Here is a 9068-nt window from a genome sequence, read left to right as displayed (position 1 = left end):
CCTATGAACGTTCGGAACTCGGTACCATGTTGGACATGGCAAGAAGTGGCTCGCATACCGTGTTGGACACGGCAGTAGCGGGACTCAGTATCGTGTTGGACACGGCAGTTAGGGTTGTGATCAGGGGTATGGGCGTCTGATCATAACCGGGATTATGTATGAGTATTATTATGCTTTTCTTACTGAGTCTGTTGACTCACAGTTCTATGTTTATGTGTAAGTAAAGGCAAGGCTAGAGCTGATGGACCGTGAGCGAGCTTGTGAAGATTGTACATGTCGGGGCAGTTAGGCCTGGAGCGTACGATCATCGGGACAGCGAGGCTGATTTTGTAACTAGTCGCTAGGCGACAATTGTTTTGTATAAACAGTTAAATCTTTTTGTAAATGATTTTATAATCGGGATCCCGAGTCTTTTGTAATATTATTTTATAAGTTTAATTAAAAAGAAAAATTTTAATTAATCACGTTTTCCATAAACCTCGTTGATTAGCAACGAGCTGCACAGCATGTTTAAAAATCACGTAATACGCCTATGTTAGTTAGGGTGTTACAATATCATTGGATGAATGGTCTGTAAATCATTTCATGTCATTCTATATTTTCTCTTAAGAAATTAAATGACGCATATGATTATAATCCCGAAATTCTATTCCCAATTGATATAAATCCTTAATCTTAGAAATCTCCTACTTGTATGGGCAAATCTGACTTAGAGTTTAACTAGTAGTGTTGGTCCAACATAGAATTACTCATAATATTTGGTATAAATTTAAGTCTTTGACTGTAACACCCTAACTACCTTAGGCGGATTACGTGATTTTTAAACGTACTGTGCAGCTCGTTGCTAATCAACGAGGTTTATGGAAAAACGTGATTAATTAAAATTTTGCTTTTTTAATTAAACTTATAAACCATTTTACAAAAGGCTCGGGATCCCGATTTATAAAATCATTTACAAAAGTTTTCACTGTTTAACTATTACATAAAATTAAAAGTCGTCTAACGACCAGTTACAAAATTCAGCCTTGCTGTCCCGAGGATCGTACGCTCCAGGCCTAACCGCCCCGACATGTACAATCTCATAAGCTGTTCACGGTCCATCAGCTATAGCCTTGCCTTTACCTACACATGAACATAAACTGTGAGTCGACAGACTCAGTAAGAAAAGCATAATAATATCATACATAATACTAACTGCCGTGTCCAACACGATACTGAGTCCCGCTACTGCCATGTCCAACATGGTACTGAGCCACTACTGCCATGTCCAACATGGTACTGAGTTTTGAACGTTCATAGGGACGGTACTATTGACAAGTATCCTCCTGATCGGTCGAACCGGTCATACTCCGCCGCCGGTCATACTCCAGCTCGTACCGACGGGATAGGTCAATAGCACCGAACCACCAACCAAATGTCGACTGATCGGTCGAACCTGGCCATACTCCGCCGCTCGGTCATACTCCACTCGTACCGACGTGACAGTGGTTGGATGGTTCGAAGCCTAAATACATAACTAATGTAATCTAGCAGCTTCCTACATGCACGCTAAACATGTAATCTACATATGCATACCGTTATACTAATCTTACTCCGGATTCCGATTTCAGTGTGCCGTCAACCCGATTGAACCGAAGCCGAGCTACGGACATCGGCTCCTAAACCATAAAAATCACAACGCTATAAGTGACACGCTAAATCACTTCCCGGGGACTAAAACTTGGAACTAAAAGTTTCCCTATCGATAAAAAGCATGGCAATACCCCTAAAAACATAAAAACGAGGAAAACTAGGGTCCCTGAATTTTCCCCAACCCAGACCGCTTGCCCAACCGAATTCGTCCGGAAAATTCAGAACCCTCATCCGTAATTCGGATGCACAACCGGAATTCCGGTTCCTCGCAGTGCCCAACCTAAATTTTCATAACTCGACCAATTCAACCCCAATTGGTACCAAACTTTCCAGACCTGCTCTAAACACCCCAAAGAACAAATCTAAGGCCTCAAAACCACCCAGAAAACACATAAGCAAAAATCACCATTAAAGCTCAAGCTTTGAGTTCCAAACTCAAGCTTGAGCAAATCCACCTAAACATGCATTCCACTAGCTTAAATCTACTTAAACTAGCATATAATCACCTCTGAAAACTATAAAGAACATCCAGCAACTTCACAGCAACAAATAGAACCATTTCATTCAAAAATCACATATTTTAACATAGAAACTAAAAGCTTTGAACAACCTAACTAACATGCTTCAAACAACTCAATTAACATCAATTAAACATGCTTTGAACCACAGAAAACATCAACCAAACACAACAATAATAACAGCCACTAAAGCATGCATTTTACTCACATTTCACCATTTTTTTCATAATTTCAAAGAAGAAAAATCAAGAGAAGCTAACCTAGCTTGAAGAATGCTTTGAAAGGATGAGAGTTGCTTGGAAATCAAAGAGGAAAATCAGCTTCATGCACCCAAAAGCCTCAGCCGAAATTAGAGAGAGAATGGAGAGTTTTCTTTGGAAAATTCTATTTTTTTTTTCTAACTTAGCATTTTTTTTTGAAGGAAAATGAAAATAGTAAAAAATGACACCTAGCATATAACACATACACTATTCATTTCAGCCAAATAAACATAAATAAATATTTAATTTTCCTTTAACAATTTCACATAAAACAAAACACTAATGGGGCAAAAAGACCATTTTGCCCCTCCACCATAAAATCACATAAATCAAACTAAAGGGGTATTTTTGGGACATTCTAAATTCCCGGCCATTCCCGACATTCCCAATGTCTAAAACCCGTCCCCAAATTACTAACATACTAAGTTGTGATTTCTACTGAGCCAAACGCCGAGTTCCAAAATACCGGACACCGGAAATGCAAAATATAAAAACTACTGATGACATAATCATGCATTTCTGAATTCCATAAATAACAGTAATAAATTATTTAAATAGCTATAAATAATTTCATAATTAAACATAAACAACTGCTAATTTCCAAATTAACTAAGCGGGCTTTACAACTATCCCCCCCTTAAAAGGATTTCGTCCCCGAAATCTAACCTGAATAACTCTGGATATTGAGCTCTCATATCTGACTCTAGCTCCCAGGTGGCTTCTTCCACCTTACTGTTTCTCCAGAGAACCTTGACCAATGCTATGGTCTTATTCCGAAGGACTTTATCCTTTCTATCCAGGATCTGCACTGGTTGTTCCTCATATGACATGTCTGGCTGAAGCTGAAGACTCTCATAACTGAGTATATGAGAGGGGTCTGAAACGTATTTTCTCAACATCGAGACATGGAATACGTTGTGCACTGCTGATAAGGCTGGAGGCAATGCTAACCGATATGCCACTTGACCTATCTTCTCGAGAATCTCGAAAGGTCCTGTAAATCTAGGGCATAACTTGCCTCTTTTCCCGAAACGTTTAATCCCCTTCATCGGAGATACCCGTAAAAACACATGTTCCCCTACTTGGAACTCAACATCTCTGCGTTTCCGACCTGCGTAACTCTTCGTCCGCTTCCGTGAGGCAAGCATTCTAGCTTTTATCTTTTCTATCGCCTCATTGGTCCGCCGAACCGACTGCGGACCTAGGTATTTCCTCTCCCCTGTCTCATCCCAGTGGATAGGGGATCTACATTTCCTACCGTACAACAGTTCATAGGGAGCCATCCCTATCGTACTCTGATAACTGTTGTTGTAAGAGAATTCTATCAACGGTAGATACTTACTCCATGATCCCTCAAAGTCCATAACACAGGCTCTCAACATATCCTCCAATATCTGAATTGTCCTTTCGGACTGACCATCTGTCTGAGGATGGAATGCTGTACTGAATTTTAGCTTTGTACCCATTGCCCGTTGCAAACTTTGCCAAAATTTGGAGGTGAACTTCGGATCCCTGTCCGAAACTATAGACTTCGGTACCCCGTGAAGTCTCACTATCTCTCTGACGTACAGTTCTGCCAACTGATCCACTGAAAATGTTGTTCTAACCGGCAGAAAATGAGCAGATTTCGTAAATCGATCCACCACTACCCAGATGGAATCATACAAACCCGTGGTCCTAGGTAACCCGACCACAAAATCCATCGTAATATCCTCCCATTTCCATTCTGGTAGGGTTAGAGGCTGCAACAACCCTGCAGGTCTCTGATGTTCAGCCTTGATCTGCTGACAAGTGAGGCATCTCGATACGAATTCTACCAAATTCTTCTTCATACCGTTCCACCAGAAGTACGGTTTCAAATCTTGGTACATCTTGGTGGTGCCGGGATGCAGAGAATACGGAGTAGAATGAGCCTCTTCAAAGATCTCATTTCTAAGTTCCACACTGTTCGGAACACAAACCCTGGCTTTATACAAAAGCATCCCACTATCTGACACTGAAAAGTCCTTGGCTTGACCAGCCAACACCTCATCTCGGATCTTCACTAACTCCGGATCTGTCATCTGAGCGACTTTTATTCTTTCTAATAGATCAGATTGCAGCGTCAAGTTGTGAAGCTGACCTAACACAAACTCAATGCTGGATCTAACCATATCCTCAGCTAGCTGAGGTGAGATCTGAACCATGCTAGCTACTTGCCCGGGACCCTTTCTGCTCAGGGCATCGGCCACTACATTGGCTTTTCCGGGATGATAGAGGATCTCACAATCGTAATCCTTCACTAATTCCAACCAACGCCTTTGTCTCATGTTCAAATCTTTCTGAGTAAAGAAATACTTGAGACTTTTATGGTCGGTATAGATCTCACACTTCTCCCCATAAAGGTAATGCCGCCAAATCTTCAGTGCAAAAACCACTGCGGCCAATTCTAAATCATGAGTCGGGTATCGCTGTTCATAATCCTTTAACTGACGGGAGGCATAAGCGATAACCCGATCGGCTTGCATCAATACGCACCCCAAACCCTGTTTGGATGCGTCACAGTAGACTACGAACTTCTCCTTGTCCGAAGGCAAAGCTAGCACCGGAGTAGTAATCAACCTCTGTTTCAGCTCCTGAAAACTAGCTTCGCATTTATCTGACCAGATAAACCGCTGATTCTTCTTTGTAAGCTCGGTTAGGGGCATTGAGATTTTGGAGAACCCCTCCACGAACCTACGGTAGTACCCAGCTAATCCCAAGAAGCTTCGATCTCGTCGTCATTGTCTTCGGTCTCGGCCAATCCCTGACGGATTCAATCTTCCCGGGATCCACCTTGATCCCATCTTTACTCACAATGTGCCCTAGGAAGGACACCTGAGACAACCAGAACTCACATTTCTTGAACTTGGCGTAGAGCTTATGTTCTCGAAGTCGTTGCAGTACCATCTGAAGATGTAACTCATGCTCCTCTTCTGATTGAGAGTACACGAGGATGTCGTCGATAAACACAATCACACAGATATCGAGGAAATCCTTGAATACTCTATTCATCAGGTCCATGAATGCTGCAGGAGCATTGGTTAGTCCGAATGACATAACCAGAAACTCGTAGTGTCCATACCTAGTGCGGAAAGCCGTCTTTGGAATGTCCTCCTCTCGGATTCTCAACTGATGATAACCCGAACGGAGATCAATCTTAGAAAAGACCGTCTTCCCCTGAAGCTGATCGAACAAGTCATCGATCCTAGGTAATGGGTATTTATTCTTCACCGTCAGCTTGTTCAACTCTCTGTAGTCGATGCACATCCTCATAGATCCATCCTTCTTCTTGACGAACAAAACCGGGGCTCCCCAGGGTGACACACTGGGCCGAATGAACCCTATGTCAAGCAACCCTTGGAGCTGAATCTTTAATTCCTTAAGTTCAGCTGGAGCCATCCTATACGGGGCTTTGGAAACCGGTTCCACCCCTGGTGCCAAGTCGATTACAAAATCAATCTCCCGCTGAGGTGGTAACCCTGGAAGTTCTTCGGGAAAAACGTCCAAAAATTCTCAAACCACTCTGATGTCCTCTGGCCGAATGGTGTCTGGCCGAGTGGTGTCCACCACCACGGCCAGAAACCCTAAGCACCCGCCGTGCAACAATTCTCTCGCTGACATAGCCGAGATCACCGGGATCCGAGATCCCTGAACTGAACCCACGAACACAAACGGTTCTTCACTTTCCGGTTGGAAGACCACCATCTTCCTTTTACAGTCAATGCTCGCCGAATATTTAGATAGGAAATCCATTCCTAAAATAATATCAAATTCGACTAAGCTCATCTCTATCAGATCAGCGCTTAACTCTCTACCATCTATCCTGATCGGCATAGACCTAATCCACCTATTGGAGATAACCAATTCTCCGCCAGGTAACAGGGTTCCAAACCCTGATTCATATCTATCAAAGGGTCTACCCAATTTACTAAAGACTCTGGCCGCCACATAAGAATGTGTAGCCCCAGAATCAAACAGCATTGAATAAAGCGAGTTGTTAATAAAAAGCTGACCTGTAACAACTGATGGGCTGGCATCTGCATCAGCCTGCGTGATAGCGAACACCCTGGCTGGAGTGGGTATCGCTGGAGCTCGCGGTGCCTCTGGTCGGAGCTGGGGACATTCCCTCTTGAAGTGTCCGGGCATGCCACAATGAAAGCATCCCTGACCTTTGCACTCACCCCGATGGTGCCTCTTGCAGCTAGGGCACTCGGGATAGGAGAATCGGGTCTCATTACCACCAGGACGACTCCTCCGTTCGGTTCCCTCGAACCTCTTGTTCGACTCGAGCCGCCGGAAGCGGTGGGTGCCCTCTTCCTGCCGATCAATGGCCGAACCACTACTCCCCCTGCTATAGCCTGATGCAGGAGGGGTAGGAGCTCCGCCACTCACCGGAGTACTGGCTGATTCTGACATACACCCCACTGCGCCCTCAGCTCGCAGTGCCTTCTCCACCATCTGAGCATAGGTGGTGCTGTCGTCGGTGGTGATCATCAGGTCATGCCTGATCTTGGGATTCAACCCGTCTAGATACTTCTCCTTCTTGCTGAAGTCGGTCGGCACAATTCCCGAGGCTAACCTCGCCAACCGATCAAACTGAGTAGTATACTCAGTGACGCTCATGTTCTCCCGCTGGGTCAGGTGAACGAACTCTTTCCTCTTGGCGCTTCTGACCGCCTCATTGTAGTATTTCGCATTAAAGAGTTCCTGGAACCTTTCCCAGGTCATGGTGGTGACATCATGAATCTGAGACACCATGTCCCACCATACCAGCGCGTCCTCCTGGAACTGAAACGTGGCGCACACCACTCTGTCGTTACCGGTGACACCCATGAAATTCAGTATCTTGGTGATCACCGTCAGCCACTGCTCGGCTTTCATTACATCCGGACCTCCCAGGAATACCGGAGGTGCCTGCTTCCGGAACCGCTCATACAATGGTTCCAATCTATGGGCCGCCACCACTATCTCGGCCTGGGCAGCAGGGGCAGGTGCCACTGGAACTATGGGCACAGGAACTGCAGGAGCACCCTGCTGTCTCAACCTCTGAATCTCGAGGTCTTGTTCTTCGATCCGAGCTTGCATCTCCGCAAACCACAACTCCCAATTCGGGGCTCCCTGATCGGCTGGGGGAGCCTGGGCAGCCTGTGGCGGGTTTTCATCACCCCGGCCACGAGCCCTGCCTCGGGGACCTCTACCTCGGCCCCTGGCAGGTGGGGGAAACTGGGCTCCCTGTCCTTGATTCGACCCTACGGAGTTGCCCTGACTCCTGGTAGTCCGCCTGGCGTCCATCTAGTTAGAAACGCCTGCGAAACCAAGAGTTGGCATATCAGGTCGTATTCAAGGCGAGCTTACTAATGCCGCTTAATTTGTAAATTAGAAATGAAACATGCGCCTATTCTACTATCAGGCTACTAACATGCTTCCTAACAGGCTTTTCTTTTTCATAACTGAATAAAATAAACTACTAAAGCAATAAAGGCTTATTGAACCGTGAACTGAGCTAACTGCTGATGATGATTGTACATGTCGTGACGATCTTCGGAAGACAACCTGGCGGCTCTGATACCAAATTGTAACACCCTAACTACCTTAGGCGTATTACGTGATTTTTAAACGTACTGTGCAGCTCGTTGCTAATCAACGAGGTTTATGGAAAAACGTGATTAATTAAAATTTTGCTTTTTTAATTAAACTTATAAACCATTTTACAAAAGGCTCGGGATCCCGATTTATAAAATCATTTACAAAAGTTTTCACTGTTTAACTATTACATAAAATTAAAAGTCGTCTAACGACGAGTTACAAAATTCAGCCTTGCTGTCCCGAGGATTGTACGCTCCAGGCCTAACCGCCCCGACATGTACAATCTCATAAGCTGTTCACGGTCCATCAGCTATGGCCTTGCCTTTACCTACACATGAACATAAACTGTGAGTCGACAGACTCAGTAAGAAAAGCATAATAATATCATACATAATACTAACTGCCGTGTCCAACACGATACTGAGTCCCGCTACTGCCATGTCCAACATGGTACTGAGCCACTACTGCCATGTCCAACATGGTACTGAGTTTTGAACGTTCATAGGGACGGTACTATTGACAAGTATCCTCCTGATCGGTCGAACCGGTCATACTCCGCCGCTTGGTCATACTCCAGCCTCGTACCGACGGGATAGGTCAATAGCCGAACCACCAACCAAATGTCACTGACGGTCGAACCGGTCATACTCATTCTTGGTCATACTCCACTGTACCGACGTGACGGGGTTGGATGGTTCGAAGCCTAAATACATAACTAATGTAATCTAGCAGGCTTCCTACATGCACGCTAAACATGTAATCTACATATGCATACCGTTATACTAATCTTACTCGGATTCCGATTTCGGTGTGCTTGGTCAACCCGACCGGAACCGAAGCCGAGCGGCGGACATCGGCTCCTAAACCATAAAAATCACAACGCTATAAGTGACACGCTAAATCACTTCCCGGGGACTAAAACTTGGAACTAAAAGTTTCCCTATCGATAAAAAGCATGGCAATACCCCTAAAAACATAAAAACGAGGAAAACTAGGGTCCCTGAATTTTCCCCAACCGGTAGACCGGTTGCCCAACCGGAATTCCGGTTCT

Source organism: Cannabis sativa, chromosome 7 (genome assembly GCF_029168945.1).
Source record: "Cannabis sativa cultivar Pink pepper isolate KNU-18-1 chromosome 7, ASM2916894v1, whole genome shotgun sequence".
Classification (NCBI taxonomy): domain Eukaryota; kingdom Viridiplantae; phylum Streptophyta; class Magnoliopsida; order Rosales; family Cannabaceae; genus Cannabis; species Cannabis sativa.
The sequence above is the reverse complement of the archived record's forward strand: the minus strand, read 5'-3'. Positions refer to the sequence as shown.